Raw genomic sequence first — 17,123 nt, forward strand, 5'->3', positions numbered from 1 at the left:
TGGATTAAATAGATTTTTTCCTCATCAACCTACACACAATACAGAGCGAAAACAGGTTGAGACATTTTTCTAAATGTATTTACATATGTATTCAGACTCTTTTCTATGAGACACATTTGAGCTCAAGTGCATTGTGTTAGTATTGATCATCCATGAGATGTTTCTACAATTGAAATGGAGTCCGCCTGTGGTAAATTCAATTGATTGGACATGATTTGGAAAGGCACACACCTGTCTACACAAAAAGGTCCCACAGTTGACAGTGCATGTCAGAGCAAAAACCAAGCCATGAGGTCGAAGGAATTGTCCGTAGAGCTCCAAGACAGGATTGTCTCAAGGCACAGATTTGGGGAAGGGTACCAAAAACTTTCTGCAACATTGAAGGTCCCAAGAACAGTGGCCGCCATCGTTCTTAAAATGGAAGAAGTTTGGCGCCACCAAGACGCTTCCTCGAGCTGGCCGCCCAGCCAAACTGAGCAATCGGGAGAGAATGGCCTTGGTCAGGGAGGTGACCAAGAACCGGATGGTCACTGTGACAGAGCTCCAGAGTTCTTCTGTGGAGATGGGAGAACCTTCCAGAAGGACAACGATATCTGCAGCCTTCCACCAAATCAGGCCTTTATTGTACAGTAGCCAGACGGAAGCCACTCCTCCTCCACTCTGCTTGGAGTTTGCCAAAAGGCACCTAAAGGACTCTTAGACCATGAGAAAAAATGTATTATCTGGTCTGATGAAGCCAAGATTTAACTATTTTGGCCTGAATGGCAAGCGTCATGTCTGGAGGAAACCTGGCACCACCCCTATGGTGAAGCATGGTGGTGGCAGATGTTTTTCAGTGGCAGGGACTGGGAGACTAGTCAGGATGATCGATGGAAAGATGAACGGAGTAAAGTACAGAGAGATCCTTTGATGAAAACCTGCTCCAAAGCGCTTTGGACCTAAGACTGAGGCGAAGGTTCACCTTCCAACAGGACAGCAACCCTAAGCACACAGCCAAGACAATACAGGAGTGGCTTCGGGACATGTCTCTGAATGTCCTAGAGTGGCCCAGCCAGAGCCCGGACTTGAACCCGATCGAACATCTCAGGATAGACCTGAAAATAGCTGTGCAGCGACGCTCCCCATCCAACCTGACAAAGCTTGAGAAGATCTACAGAGAAGAAATGGGAGAAACTCCCAGAGGGTACTGTGCTTGCCTATATTATGCTCAGTGTTCAAATGGAGAACAGTGCCTTTGGAAAGTAGTCATAACCCTTGACTTATGCCACATTGTTGTTACAGCCTGAATTCAAAATCGATAAGATCGATTTTTCTTCTCATCCGTCTGCACACAATACCCCATAATGACAAAGTGAAAACATGTTTTTAGAAAAGTTCGCAAATGTTTTGAGAATGAAATACAGAAATCTAATTTACATAAGTATTCACTAGCCTGAGTCAATATTTTGTAGAAGCAACTTTGGCGGCGATTACAGATTTTAGACGTCTTGGGTATGTCTGTGTCAGCTTTGCGCATCTGGATTTGGGGATTTTCTCCCATTCTTCCTTGCAGATTTTCTCAAGCCCTGTTATGTTAGATGGGGAGAGGCGGTGAGCAGCAATCTTCAAATCTTTCCACGGATTTTTAATGGGATTCAAGTCTGGGCTTTGGCTGGGTCATTCATTGACTTTCACATTCTTGTTCTGAAGCCATTCCAGCATTGCTTTGGGTCATTGTCCTGTTGGTACATAAATCGTCATCCCAGTTTAAGGTCGTTTGCACTCTGAAGCAGGTTCTCATCAAGGATTTGCCTGTATTCGGCGCCATTCGAAAAGGGAGAGGCCCTTTTTTACCTCATACATTTCACAAAAATATGGTTAACCGTTTCCTCTATCTATATACAGCAATTACACAATCCAGTACCATGTTTCCCTATCAATTTCAAAGATTAATTAAATCCCATATGCCCTAATCTCATCCTACACAACATAACCTCATCCCTCCTGTTACCATTTATGACACTATCTCCTGTACAGATTTCCTTGTACTATAAAAATGTCTGCCCTTACTACTTTCATCTCATTGTCTCTGTCAGCAATCTAACCCATTTTTCAGACTCTATGTTTTAATTTCCCTTCTAACTGCACCTGTATATCCACAATTTTCTTTTTCACTGCTCGTTTTGCTATTATATCTACTATATCATTTTCATAAACACCTGTATGAGCCGGCATCCAACAGAACTGAATTTCAATAAAATTTCTTTGTAACCCCAACAACAGCATCATTATGTCTAACCACAAATCCTCATGTTCTTACATTCCATTCCAGAGTCCCAAGATATTACCACTCTTCTTGGTTGCACCTCCTCTATCCTTTTATTTTCTTCTATCACCTCAGATCAACATAGTCTTGTTTAAAACCACAGTGGCACTATTGCTACAGATGGCCCTATAACAATATCTCTGAGTCCATGTTCATCAACCATATTTCCAATCTCTGGGCCAGAACCCCTCTTTTGATATTGTTCATATTTCCAGCAGTCTTCCAATACTGTCAGTGTAGGATGATCTACCGTACTACCCTTCAGTCTTGCCCAGTATGCCAGGGCTAGCTTAATTCTTCTAAGAGTGGCATTTCCCCATTATCTACTTGCAAAGCCTCAACCAGTGTAGTTTTAAACCTTTCCCCCCTCCACTCTGGACGAATCCAGATCCTGGAAATATATGGAAACAATATTCAGCAAATATTGGAGGACACTGGAGAACACTTAGTTATGAAATACGGCGTGTATTGACGGATGCCGAGTGAAGCCAGGTGTCGTGTCTTTGGGTATGCCGGATTAAGTGATATGACATGCTATTCTATAAAATAATTTCTCCGTAATTAATATTACCTGATTGAGCTAATCATGTAAATATAATTAACTAGAGAGTCGGGGCACCACAAAATAATATTTATAGAGCTGTTATCTTCCGAAGAAACTCTTAAAGACCTAGTAATATTTTACATCAATAGCAGTCAATATTATTTACTAAATACCTAACTAATCACACAGAATTACACATACACATAATTAAATCATAACTTGATTACAAATTACATCATAAAGGAAAACGTCCCTAGCGGGCTTCGCCCTTTTGTTACATAAAAGAAAAGGGACTGGGTTTGAAATTAAAGGGCGGGAAGACTGAGGAACAAAGGGCGAAGTTGTGCTATCGTAAATACAGTATCTTATGCATTCTAAATTACCGCCCATTTGGAAAAGGAAAATGCAATAAATATTTACTTTGAGCTGCGCTTCGGTAGGTTGGTGGTAGATGGAAGGCTTTGTTGTCCAACCGAGTCCTTTGTCCTTTGAAAAATGTCTCTAGTTGTCAATTGGATACGTTGTAGTAACGTCGTTGTGTGATAGACGGGATACTCTGTCTGTTCCTTCCTAACCCTCGTTTGTAGCGGCTGTTGCTAACTCAACGGCTTGGAGGTATCACTTCTGTAGTGAATAAGAGTTCAAAGTTCATATCATTCGCAACCAAAGCTCACGCTGATGTTGGCTTCGTTCTGTAGTTATTATCTGAACCATTCTGACATCGGACCGTCGTCCCCACATCCTCGGAACAGGAGGTTATATTGTCGTCAAGGCTTTATATAGGAAGGGAGAGGAGGGCGTATTTGAAAGGTTTTAGAACCCATGTCCCTTCACAGGGGCGGGCCACTGATTGAGCAGAGCCCTAAACTTATGAAAACATTTTAGAAGCTAAAATCCCATTTCATCCCATCACAAATCATTTCATATTCAAACATTTAAATTGAACAACAATTCCATGTGAATCCGATAACTCTGATGTGTAGACTTTCCACTGTAGAGTTTATATCATCTTATCATTGATGAGAATGTCTCAGATGACAACCGAACTGACATCATATTCATTAAGTACCACTGCATATGTTCAATTGGTCGGATTACCAGAATATAGTTCATTTCCCCCCACCTTCTGATGTTCCCAGAATCTCTATGTTAACCAAAGGGGTTTGCAAATGTAACATCAGTAGGGTAGAGGGAGGAAAATGGGGGGAAGAGGTATTTATTACTGTCATAAACCTACCTCCAGGCCAAATTCATGACACAGGCTTCCCCCTCATAAAAATATAAAATAAATAATGCATATAAAATAATTGATCTTTCATCTCTCTGTGTTTCATAGTTTTCCTTCAATTCGCAAGAGGCTGAATGTAATCCCACCATAGAAAGCATCCGAGCGAGCAAAGCAGCGCCCATCTGTCTCTGTATGTGTAGCCCATTTATCTGATGCTGTCCGGTCAATAAGAGTAAGATATTGTTGCCACCCGTAGCATTGAATGCAAGGGAAGCCAACGAGCATTTGGCCTCCCTTGATACAAAAAAAATACAATAATAGCCAATCAACATTGAGCTAAACTAAGTGAACCAAATGTCACTGGCAGAAAAAAACTTGAATTGTTGCATCTCGTTGTGGTGCTCCGGCATTGGCGTTTCTCTACAAGTTGGGTTAATCAACATGTTGTTTCTACTTATGCACACACACAAATAAGTACCATGGCCAGCCACATGATATTTAGCTTACTCTAATAGAGTGATTTTTGTCACTCTATTAGACTTTTTTTTTTACCTCTTTTTCTCCCCAATTTCATGGTGTCCAATTGTTGTAGTAGCTACTAGCTTGTCTCATCGCTACAACTCCCGTACGGGCTCAGGAGAGACGAAGGTTGAAAGTCATGCGTCCTCCGATACACAACCCAACCTAGCCGCACTGCTTCTTAACACAGCGCGCATCCAACCCGGAAGCCAGCCGCACCAATGTTAAGGAGGAAACACTGTGCACCTGGCAACCTTGGTTAGCACGCACTGCGCCCGGCCCACCACAGGAGTCGCTGGTGCACGATGAGACAAGGACATCCCTACCGACCAAGCCCTCCCTAACCCGGACGACGCTAGGCCAATTGGCGTCGCCCCATGGACCTCCCGGTCGCGGCCGGTTACGACAGAGCCTGGGCGCGAACCCAGAGTCTCTGATGGCACTGTGCCACCCGGGAGGCCGTCACTCTATTAGACTAAGCATAGGTTTGATGATGTTGAAATGCTCAAGTTGAAATGGTGCTTGAATAGTGTTTTCTTTGCAACTTGGGGAAACTCTCCGGTGTTTGTTTAGAAGTCCGAAAATGTTGGAAACATTAACTTGATTGACCATGCTGTAGGTCATTTAACTGTTTGCTACATGCAATATGCTTTGTGGACTCCACCGGACAGATGTTGCTCTCCGGTTTGTGATGAAACAAAGGCTTGGCTAAAATTATTCTGCCATTGTGTCTTCTTATTTATCTCTACCTTTAGGCCTATATATCACGATGGCAAGGCATATGAACTAACAGGTTATAGAGCAAACAATGCAGCTACTGGGAATATGAATTCATTCTAAATGCTAAGATTGAACCGTTTTTTTTTTCTTCAGATACCTTCTCCAGCAGCTGGATCTTGGTGTTGCCGTACTCTCTGAGCTGCTATGGGTCATTTTTACGAGATCATACAAAACGCAGGCAGATTAGTTACAATACCAATCAATTGTATTTCTATTCGGTCAAAATGAAATATTCTTGACCAAACTTACAGTGACAGGGCAGAGACACTCAGCAGTGCCGCATTTCCTGTTTCAGTGTTTCAACTTCTACCTTTAGGTCAATGTTCTGTGTTGACACAAAAGTACATGGAGTTATACAGTAGGACTACCAGTACAGTATTTCTTCAAAGAAGTTACATGACTTTGTTAAGATCTGTCTCTGATCCGCATCACTCACTGTTTTGTAAATTACCTCGACAGAGTCATCATACCTCTGCTGCAGCAGCTCCTCATAAAAGAATATGCGGAGCCTGAGGTTGAAGTTGTCCTTCTTTAGGTCAGAGATGATCTGAGAACAAGTGTGAGGGGGACCAGTAGCGTTAGCTACACTATATATACAAAAGTATGTGGACACCACTTCAAATAAGTGGATTCGGCCATTTTAGCCACACCAGTTGCTGACAGGTGTATAAAATCGAGCACACTGCCATGCAATCTCCATAGACAAACAATGTTGTAGAGTGGCCTTACTGAAGAGCTCAGTGACTTTCAACGTGGCACCATCATAGGATGTCACTTTTCCAACATGTCAGTTCGTCAAATTTCTGCCTGCTAGAGCTGCCCCGGTCAACTGTAAGTGCTGTTATTGTGAAGTGGAAACGTCTAGGAGAAACAACGGCTCAGCCGCGAAGCTCTCAGTCACCCAAGTAGCACAGAATGGGTCCGTTGAGTGCTAACACTCACTACTGAGTTCCAAACTGCCTCTGGAAGCAACGTCAGCACACAGACTGTTCATCGGGAGCTTTATGAAATGGGTTTCCATGGCTGAGCAGCCGCACACAAGCCTAAGATCACCATGCGCAATGCCAAGTGTCAGCTGGAGTGGTTGTAAAGCTCACCACCACTGGACTCTGCAGCACTGAAAATGCGTTCTCTGGAATGATGAATCATATCCCACACCATGTTTCAGTTTGATATGTTGAATAAAATAATAAGGACACCAATGTCAAGTTCAATAGCCTTGTTCAAGCATTGTACAAATCCCTACACACGGTGTCCAGGGAACAGCCCAGCGAGTCGATTACCTATCAACTAGACTCCGTAACAGCCTGCACAGAACCCTGACCGTAACCCCATCGAATCCCTTTAGGATGAATTGGAACGCCAACTGCAAGCCAGGCCTAATTGCAAAACATCAGTGCCCTACCTCACTAATGCTCTTGTGGCTGAATGGAAACATATAACGCTCTGGTGAGAGCAGTGGAAGTTTTATGATTGGAAAGAAATCCTTTGAATTCATGATCCTATTTTAAACTACACTAACTAAACTTAATGAAGCCTTCATAAATCCTTTATAACACCCATATACAAAAAAAAGCAAATGTCTATATGGGGTGCATTGTTGCGTTTTGAGTTTGCAAGAAAGGCATTTCAATGTACTTGTGCATGTGACATTAAAACTTTAAACTTGAAATGGTAAATAGGTGGTTATAGGTGCTTTTTTTCTATCTTCTTGCCCTTTGTGCTGTTGTATGTGCCCAATAATGTTTGTACCATGTTTTGTGCTGCTGCCATGCTGTGTTGTCATGTGTTGCTGCCTTGCTATGTTGTTGTCTTATGTCTCTCTTTATGTAGTGTTGTGTTGTCTCTCTTGTTGTGATGTGTGTTTTGTCCTATATTTATACAGTATTGTATTGATTTTTTATTTTGAATCCCAGGCCCCGTCCCCACAGGAGGCCTTTTGCCTTTTGGTAGGCCATCATGATAAATAAGATTGTGTTATTATCTGACTTAATTAAATAGTTAAATAAAAAATGTACGAATATAAATGTTTGGCAAAGCACCAGATCACCTATAATATACAGTATATCATCCATCCTTAGTATGACTTTGCTTATAAATCACTTAGTGATTATGCAAATAGGCTAGTCTTCATGTAGACTAATATATCTGCACCTCGTGTTATCTCCTTCATGGTGAATGGTTCATCAGTGCCCCTGGTCTTCAGTGAAGTCCATTTCTGCTGACCGTTTGGTTGGGCCTAAACACTGCCTGATCTTGTGTTTTACAAGAAGTGTAAACAAAGCAGTAAACATATGAAAAAGAGGATTCTTCATAAAATGATATATAGTCGTGTATACTCATTTCTTGGAGTATTTGGACTGTTTAGAGCAGCAAAATATTTGAATACCTCTTGCAGCAGATGGTTCCTCCTGAGCTTCGATGTCACCCGTGCACGTTCTAGAACTCAGCAAAGCATTTCCCGCCTGATTGATGTGATGTAAAAATTGTCAACTAGGTAACATATAGCTTCTACATTCTAAAAGGGATATAATCAAAGAAACCTTTCCCACCTTCTACACTACGTTTTTGTTATATATAATCAGAAAGGAAGAGGAGAAACATAGTTTGATTTAACCAAAAATATTTGATAACACCGATATCCAGTCTCTCTGGTGATATAAAATATCTGGTGAAATCAAGCTTTGAGGTTGTTATGTAACGTTAGTATGGAGAAAACGGCCTTACTGCCATCTTGTGGAGAAGGTTGTGGAAAATTGCCGTTTTCCGTCCGTAGGCAACTAACTATTTCTGGGAGGGGTGTGTGTGTGTGTGTGGGGGGGGGGGGGGGGGGGGGGGGGATAGCAACTGCAAAGCGATACAGTTTGAATGATTATTGGATATTCGTATTGTTCTTTTAGTGTACCTATTTGTGGGCTTATATTTGTATTGCCTTATTTCCCTTACATTTACGTGGAAGGGGATGTAGCTCAGTGGTAGAGCGCATGCTTTGCATGTATGAGGCCCCGGGTTCAATCCCCGGCATCTCCATAAATATTTTCTCCGAAAAAAAACAAGGTTCCTTTTGTTTATAATTTCGCAAATAGTATTTCGATTGTGCATTTAATATTGTTTTATTTTTTATTTAACCTTTATTTAAATAGGCAAGTCAGTTAAGAACAAATTCATATTTACAATGACGGCCTTGGAACTGCCTTGTTCAGGGGAAGAACGACAAATGTTTACCTTGTCAGCTCGGGGATTCGATCTACAAAACCGCTCTAACCACTAGGTTACCTGCCGCCCCCAGCATTAGCATTGATACATTTTATTAGCCAACAAAATATGTAAACAACCCGCACAGCTTTGTTTATTTACTTGTGCATTGTCCAATTGTGACCACCGCTCCCTCTCTGCATAAACAAAGACCACTGAGATTGATGAAGACACATGGGCTATCCTTATATGGCAACTAAACTTAATTAAACGTTTCACAAAACGCAACCAATTTTCATAGCGAAGAGAGTAATAGTGTATAGTAGGCTACATTATCATGATACAGTTTTAACAGAGGGAGCAGGAGCAGGCATGGACGCTATCTTGCACCTACAACACTCCATGATGGGTTCTACCGAGAACCCTTTTATCTTCCATTAGTCAATTTAGACTTTAAAATTAAACTCTTTATGACACAACATTGTGATTGTAAGGTATTTCTTTGAGGGCCTAGATACAACCTAACACAGCGGTGTTAGGAAACTACTGGTTTTACAGGTGACATCAGGCCTGCAAATCACATTATGCTGGATGCAAAGTTATGCGTAATTCCTATTGGAATCCAGACAGATTGAGGATATCCAATTAGCATTTTTAATCACCCACAACCTGCATTCAGAATGACTACCAGGTTAAGGATATTGACTAATGGAATGATCTAAATCAACTGGAACAACTATTTCAGTAACGGGTGCAATACGTCTCACTACTAACAGATTGGATTTGTTTAGAAAAATTGATGTTATTCATCTTTGTGTAGCATAAGATTAATCAACCAATGATTACCTGCAAAAAATACAGATATTGAAACAATTCTGAAAATCAACCTGCAATAGAGCATGCTGGGAAATATGCTAATGAGGGCATGGTTTTGAGCGTTTTACTAATCAAAGAGTAAAAATGACACAATCACACTCAACTCTGGTTATTAACAACAACACAACAACACTAGGGTTATTTTACACCATTAAGTGTACACCACTTCATTTAACTCCTGAATCAACATTATAAGTTACACTGAAAAATCAACACTAGGTAAAACTGGCCAATTTGCTGTGTGCCATATACAATATGCTGCTGGTTCATACTCCCTTCTTTTCTCCTACTCTCGGCTCAATAAAATCACGGAAAATACTCTTTATGCAAAGATGTCAGCTATGTCTGTACTATATATGTAACATGATTAAGGCAATGCCAGATATACAGTGCATTTGGGAAAGTATTCAGACCCCTTGACTTTTTTCACATATTAACTTCTGTAAATAAGGATTTTTTTTAATCCATTTTTTTTAATCTAAAAACTTGTTTTCGCTTTGTACATAGGTACAGTTTAAAACATTCCCACACTTATCTTTTTAAAATGATCAGATTACTCAAACTCCTGATGTTCTATGTAGAACCCTTCTCGCCTTCCAAATAATCCTTCTTGCCTTCCAAACAATTATTAAATGAAAACGGTTCTTAGGATGAAAAAGTTTCTAGGTAGAACTCTTTGCCTCACAAAGAATGGTTGTCTTCCAAAAAGGGTTCTTCAGATAAAAACGGTTCTTGGTAGAATCCTATCCCTCCACAAAGAACCCTTTTGGAACCCTTTTTTCTAAGAGGGTATATACACACTAAATCAAATCTAATTTTATCTGTCACATGCGCCAAATAAAATACACAAGAATGGAGCTTTACAGGGGGTATCAGTACCTGATCAATGTGCAGGGTACAAGGCTTTTGAGGTAGATATGTACATGAAGGCATGGTAAAGGATGTCAAGCTGCTTGCTTAGCGAGTACCACTCCCAATTTGGCCTATACCTGGCACGAACTCGGGACCTCTGCCTTGCTAGCACACGTGACCGCCCTCCTTCAGCATCACAAAAGCTAGCTATTCGCTGGCGCAAGTGGAGACACTTAAGTTTCAAACATCCCCATGTGCTACATAGATATCAGGATAGATAATAAGAGTAAAATAAATAACAGAGTAGCTGCAGTATATGGTGAGTGTAAAAGTGTGTGTACGTGTGTGTGTATCTGTGTGCGTGTTTATGTGTTTGTGTTGTGTTGGTTTGCGTGTGTGTGTGTGGGGGGGTTGTGTGAGTGTCAGTTTAGTGTGTATATAGTGTGTATGTGCAAGAAAGGGTCAGTGCAGATAGTCCTGGTATCAATTTAATTAACTATTTTGCAGTCTTATGGCTACTTAGAAGTCTTACGAATAGAAGTTGTTTGCCGGAAGGTAGCAGAGTGAACAGTCTATGGCTTGAGTCTTTGCCAAATTTTCAAGACTTCCTCTGAAACCGCCTGATAAAGAGGTGCTGGATGGCAGGGACATCGGCCCCAGTGATGTACTAGGCTGTCCGCACCACACTCCGTAGCGCTTTGCGGTCAAGGTCAGTGCATTTGCTATACGTATTTTTTCAGCATCATGAGAGGGAAGAGGCGCTGCCGTGCCCTCTTCACGACTGTGCGGGTGTATTTGGAACATGTTAAGTCCTTAGTGGTGTGGACGCCAGGGAACTTGAAGCTCTTGACCCGCTCCACAACAGCCCCGTCGATGTTGATGGAGCCGTGCTCTCCCCTCTTTCTCCTGCAGTCCACGATCAGCTCCTTGGTCGTACTGGGGTTTAAAAGGCTTCTTAAGTTTCCACATTGAAATTTCAGACTTGATTTTCCCTAATGAAAAATATCAACCCCTACAAAAATGTCCATTAATTATAATCCACATAATAATTCACATTTCCTGTTGCTGTTGCTAAACATTTAGTAAATTGAGAATCTGCAAAAAGAAAAACCTGCGCGCCTCATTTTTTGAACAAGTTACATAGGCTGGCAGTTACATGGGCTCATGTCTAGAAGTGACCTGGGTGAGAGATCTTAATAAATTGAGAAAGTGATGGTGACGATGATGGTGACGATGATGGTGATAACGACGACAGTGATGACGACAATGAGTATGGTTTGTTATGAGCAACAGTATGTTGATGAGAGCTTGGCGTTGATAAGACCATTAGCCACAGGTGTCTCACACTCTGCCTCCAAATTGCTGCAATTGTGTCAGCAGTGGGATGACCTCATATGGAAGCCTGGGTGAGCGCGTGAAGGGGCTTGAAAGAAGTTCAGTCATCGTTATCAAACTGCCGTTGATAAGACTGTTGACCACTTCCCCAAGGGGGACATCTTTCTTGAAGCATTTGTTTCGTACTGCCTTTGGGTCATGGCGCCCTGTGTTCGAATATCGCCCAGGCATCTCTCACACTCCTGCAGAATCGCTGCAATATTCATTGTGAATTACCCCTAATTCACAGTGCATCAATTGGTATTTTAGTACGAGTCTGGAAAAAAATCAATTTAGCACATTACAACTCCACCCACTTTGACCAAATTATATGACATTTCTGATTTTTAGAGAGAAGGATTCATTTTGATACATAATGTTAGTCATTTCCAAGACATTTTCACCTCTCCAACATTTGAAAAAGGGTATTTTGTGCCAAAGTTAGGTGTTTGAATGTTCCACACAGGAAAATTCTCTGAGGTCTGAGGTCTTCCTATGAGTCTCAATCAAGTTGGTGAACACTACATAGGACAAATTGTACCAAAGTTGGATCTAGTGGTAACGCTGTCGACAAACAGAGATTGTGCGTCACTCACTCTCCAGGTTCTTGGTCAAAAAAAGTGTTGATCTGCTGTTCATAACGTGTCGTACTCAACATGAGAGTAGGCTACCCTCTGATGATGTTCTTTACCATCAACCCTCTTTATGTTCTAAAATGCGTTTGTCTCTTCACAGATGGACCTAGAGGCTGTGTCATAGTTGAAGTGTACCTATGATGAAAATTACAGGCCTCTCTTGCACAAGATAACTTGCACAATTGGTGGCTGACTAAATACTTTTTTGCCTCACTGTAGAATGTTATGAAGAGTGATCAGATGAATTGCAATTAATTGCTAAGTCCCTCTTTGCCATGCAAATTAACTGAATCCCAAGAAAACATTTCCACTGCATTTCAGCCCTGCCACAAAATGATCAGCTGACATCATGTTAGTGATTCTCTCGTTAACACAGGTGTGAGTGTTGACGGGGACAAGGCTGGAGATCCCTCTGTCATGCTGATTGAGTTCAAATAACAGAGTGGAAGCTTTCAAAGGAGAGTGGTGCTTGGAATCATTGTTCTTCCTCTGTCAACCATGGTTACCTGCAAGGAAACATGTGCCGTCATCATTGCTTTGCACAAAAAGGGCTTCACAGGCAAGGATATTGCTGCCAGTAAGATTGCACCTAAATCAACCATTTATCGGACCATCAAGAACTTCAAGGAGAGCAGTTCAATTGTTGTGAAGAAGGCTTCAGGGTGCCCAAGAAAGTGCAGCAAGCGCCAGGACCATCTCCTAAAGTTGATTCAGCTGCGGGATCGGGGCACCACCAGTACAGAGCTTGCTCAGGAATGGCAGCAGGCAGGTGTGAGTGCATCTGCACGCACAGTGAGGCAAAGACTTTTGGAGGATGGCCTGGTGTCAAGAAGGGCAGCAAAGAAGCCACTTGTCTCTAGGAAAACCATCAGGGACAGACTGATATTCTGCAAAAGGTACATGGATTGGACTCCTGAGGACTGGGGTAAAGTCATTTTCTCTGATGAATCCCCTTACCGATCGTTTGAGGCATCCGGAAAAAAGCTTGTCCAGAGAAGACAAGGTGAGCGCTACCATCAGTCCTGTGTCATGCCAACAGTAAAACGTCCTGAGACCATTCATGTGTGGGGTTGCTTCTCAGCCAAGGGAGTGGGCTCACTCACAATTTTGCCTAAGAACACAGCCATGAATAAAGAATGGTACCAACACATCCTCCGAGAGCAACTTCTCCCAACAATCCAGGAACAGTTTGGTGACCAGTTTCATGTCCAGGTTTCTGGAACAATAATATGTCCTCCCTGCTGCTGCTGCTTCATCTCCTCCCACCACCAGCAGGAGGGAAGAGGACTAAGATCAGTGCCAGTGATGCTGTGGGCAGGCTAGTGCACTTTCATAAGGTAAGATGATACAGTAATTGGTGTGTAATTCATTATTTTGGGTTGTCTCTTTGTCTTAACATGTGGAGAGGGACTTTAAAAAACCCGTTGTGTTGCAGTCATGCTGCAGCATTGTAGACCATCTTGATGGGAGTCATGGTCGACAGCCATACCTCTTTGCCGTCGGAAGAAGACGGAGCAAGATTTGACAACTACTACATCGTGGTGGACAAAAGGCTTGTTCCCTGCCAGGCAACTAGTGGTCTGTGTGCATTTGATGAACTGTTCTGTTTGATTGAAGAGTCTAATGCTCAGACTGTTTACAGTGAGGATGACCCTAAGATTGTCTTGCGTGGTAAAGATAAATTTGAAATGCATTTTAATCCGTTGCAATCAGACCCACAGCTCCCATCTGTGTATGGTGTAAAGAATACCAAACTAAATTGTTTGCAGCACTTCCATGTTTGTAATAAGGGGTGGCTCACTTTGAGTTAAAACTGTTTGAATAGGTCTCTGAAAATTTCATTTTGAAACGTGCGCTGCGCTCTTGAATCTGCTCATTTGACTATGGGTACTTGGAGCGCGAAAAGTGTCCAACTAAAGTCAACCTAGAGAACAAACTCTATGACTGTGGATCTAAATCATTTTATAATTGAACGTCACACACTTTTTAAACAGTTGTACCCGCATAAAAACGTGTTACCCAAACATAACTTTATGATACATTACCCAGCATGCATAAGACAAATCGGTTCTTCATTAAATATGTAGATCATGAGGTTTGAGGCGACGCACAAACTCTTTAAGAACACCCTCAAACTTACTAAGTCCCTTGCCAAAAAACACCAATTTGCTGTAGACCATCACTGGGAGACATCACCATTGCGACATACTGAATATATACTGGTGGTGATGAGCTGTCAGCATCACTTCAGTTCATTATGCAGTAAGCCATTTACTCTACCAGCTAGGTTAAGATGGATAGCCCGGAGTACAGAGAGGGACTGTTAGTTTGCAGTAAGAGATGAGATCATTGTGGTTGACAATATTGTATACCTATTGCTGGACAAGTTGCATACGGATAATTTCAGTGAACATTACCATGCATTCACTGTGTTTGATGGTGTTGATGACAAAGTTGTTGTCAATGTTGATGATCTGAAATGTTATAAGCCTTTTGTCCTTCAAAGTGCTTATGGTGCTGATGAGAGCCTTTATGTTGTTCCTTTGTTTGACATGATAGAGCAGTAGTCAGTTTATTGGCAACTTTGTCAAGAAAATTGCATACCTAGTCTTAGGAGTACTTCCACTTGTGTTAAATAGCAACTCTCCAAATGCTCTTGTTCTCATATAGTACATGTACTGAGGCGCCTGTGATGCACTGTTTTCAATTTAACACGGCTGTGATGCATTGTTTTCACTGTGATGAGTGCCTCGGTACGTGTACTATATGTGATGCACTGTTTTCATTTTGATGGGCCTGTGATGCACCGTTTTCATTTTAATGTACCTGTGATAATGTTTTCACTTTGGTCTAAATAAAGAAGCAAAGCAGAGTTACTACTCTTGTAAGGACTCCTTTATTGCTCATGTTTAAGTCACTTACAACATGCAGGCTTGATTTATGAGCGGGAGAGAACCAGACAAAAAATATGTTATTTTCTAGTGTGAATATTGAGCACTTCCTGGTATCAATTCAGCTACCGGATGCATTCCTTAAAGTTGATCCTGAACACTGAAAGGTGTTGATGCTTAATACTGAGGGTGTTGAAAAAACACTTCCATGGGTCATTTGAACAACATCTGACGTGTTATATTTTAATAACACTTCAATATGAACACTAACAAAAGTGTTAAATTAACACTGAGTGGCCCTATATAAACTCTGGACGACTACTCTGCGTCTCACAAAGACACTCCCACACCATCACACCTCCTCCTCCATGCTTCAAGGTGGGAACGACACATGCAGAGATCATCCGTTCACCTACTCTGCATCTCACAAAGACACAGCGGTTGGAACCAAAAATCTCCAATTTGGACTCATCAGACCAAAGGACAGATTTACACTGGTCTAATGTCCACTGCTCGTGTTTTTTGGCCCAAGCAAGTCTCTTCTTATTATTGGTGTCCTTTAGTAGTGGTTTCTTTGCAGCAATTCAACCATGTAGGCCTGATTCACGCAGTCTCTGCTGAACAGGCTCCTGAATGGTGCAGCGGTCCAAGGCACAGCTTCTCAGTTCAAGAGGTGCCACTACTAGCCCTGGGTCAAATCCAGGCTGTATCACATCTGGCTGTGATTGGGAGTCCCATAAGACGGTGTGCAATTGGCCCAGTGTTGTCCTGGGTAGGCCGTCATTGTAAATAAGAATCTGTTCTCAACTGACTTGCCTAATTAAATTAAATAAAAACAACAGTTGAGATATGTATGTTACTTGAACTCTGTGAAGCATTTATTTGGGCTGGTTTTTGCGACTGCACTTGAAGAAACTTTCAAAGTTCTTGAAATTTTCCGGATTGACTGACCATGTCTTAAAGTACAACAGTAAGGTATTTGCTTTTTTGGGGGGGAGGGGTTACACACACACACACACACACACACACACACACACACACACACACACACACACACACACACACACACACACACACACACACACACACACACACACACACACACACACACACACACACACACACACACACACACACACACACACACACAAACAAAATATATATATATATTAGTCAAGGGACAATCTTATCTGCCCACCATCTCAATGCACTCTTTGGCACACTAGCTCTGGTCCAGGACATTATGTTAACCAGTGTTGCTTGTGCTGCCAGCTAGTTTATTGAAATTATGAAACAAATAGTTCATCAATTCTCAGTATATAACAATATTCTTAAATACTTAATAATACGCCATTCTTTCACACATTGTTGTATAATATACAAAACCACTGAGTGCAGTATTAAAATAATTTGGAATTAATTATTCAAGTTATTCAGTTTTGAAATACAAAATATGCAAATTACAAAATTACATGTTGGTTTCCTTACCCTGTAAGCAGGCTATGGACAAGGTATGACAGCAATCCATGCCTTGGTTTAGCTTCCCTGGCACTGTCTCCACATGCTAATGGTTTAGCATTTGTGGCACAAATCCCATTGAAGTGATATTAACATTTTTCGCACATCGTGTTCAAATTATGTCCTGTATAAGTGACTTTGTGGAGCTTCACAATACATTTTAGATACTTTTAGATTATTTGGACATGATGCAACAAAAAAACTGCTAATATCAGTCCAATGACTTGAATGGGATTTGTGCCACAAATGCTAAAATGTTAGCATGCGGAAATATTGCCAGGGAAACTAAACCAAAGCATGAATTGCTGTTATACCTTATGCTTATAAGGTAAGGAAACCAATGTGTCATTTTATAATTTGAGTAAACTATCCCTTTAATACAAGATTCAATACATAAGGCAAAGAT

At 41.4% G+C, this 17,123-nt stretch overlaps 1 non-coding gene across 1 annotated transcript; it reads left to right on the forward strand.

Annotated features, from left to right (window-relative positions):
- The first annotated feature begins 8,334 nt into the window (after positions 1-8,334).
- Positions 8,335-8,406, forward strand: trnaa-ugc. The gene has a single exon. It is a non-coding gene; the product is annotated as a tRNA-Ala (tRNA).
- Positions 8,407-17,123: the final 8,717 nt, after the last annotated feature.

This window comes from Oncorhynchus mykiss, chromosome Y, assembly GCF_013265735.2.
Source record: "Oncorhynchus mykiss isolate Arlee chromosome Y, USDA_OmykA_1.1, whole genome shotgun sequence".
Lineage (NCBI taxonomy): Eukaryota > Metazoa > Chordata > Actinopteri > Salmoniformes > Salmonidae > Oncorhynchus > Oncorhynchus mykiss.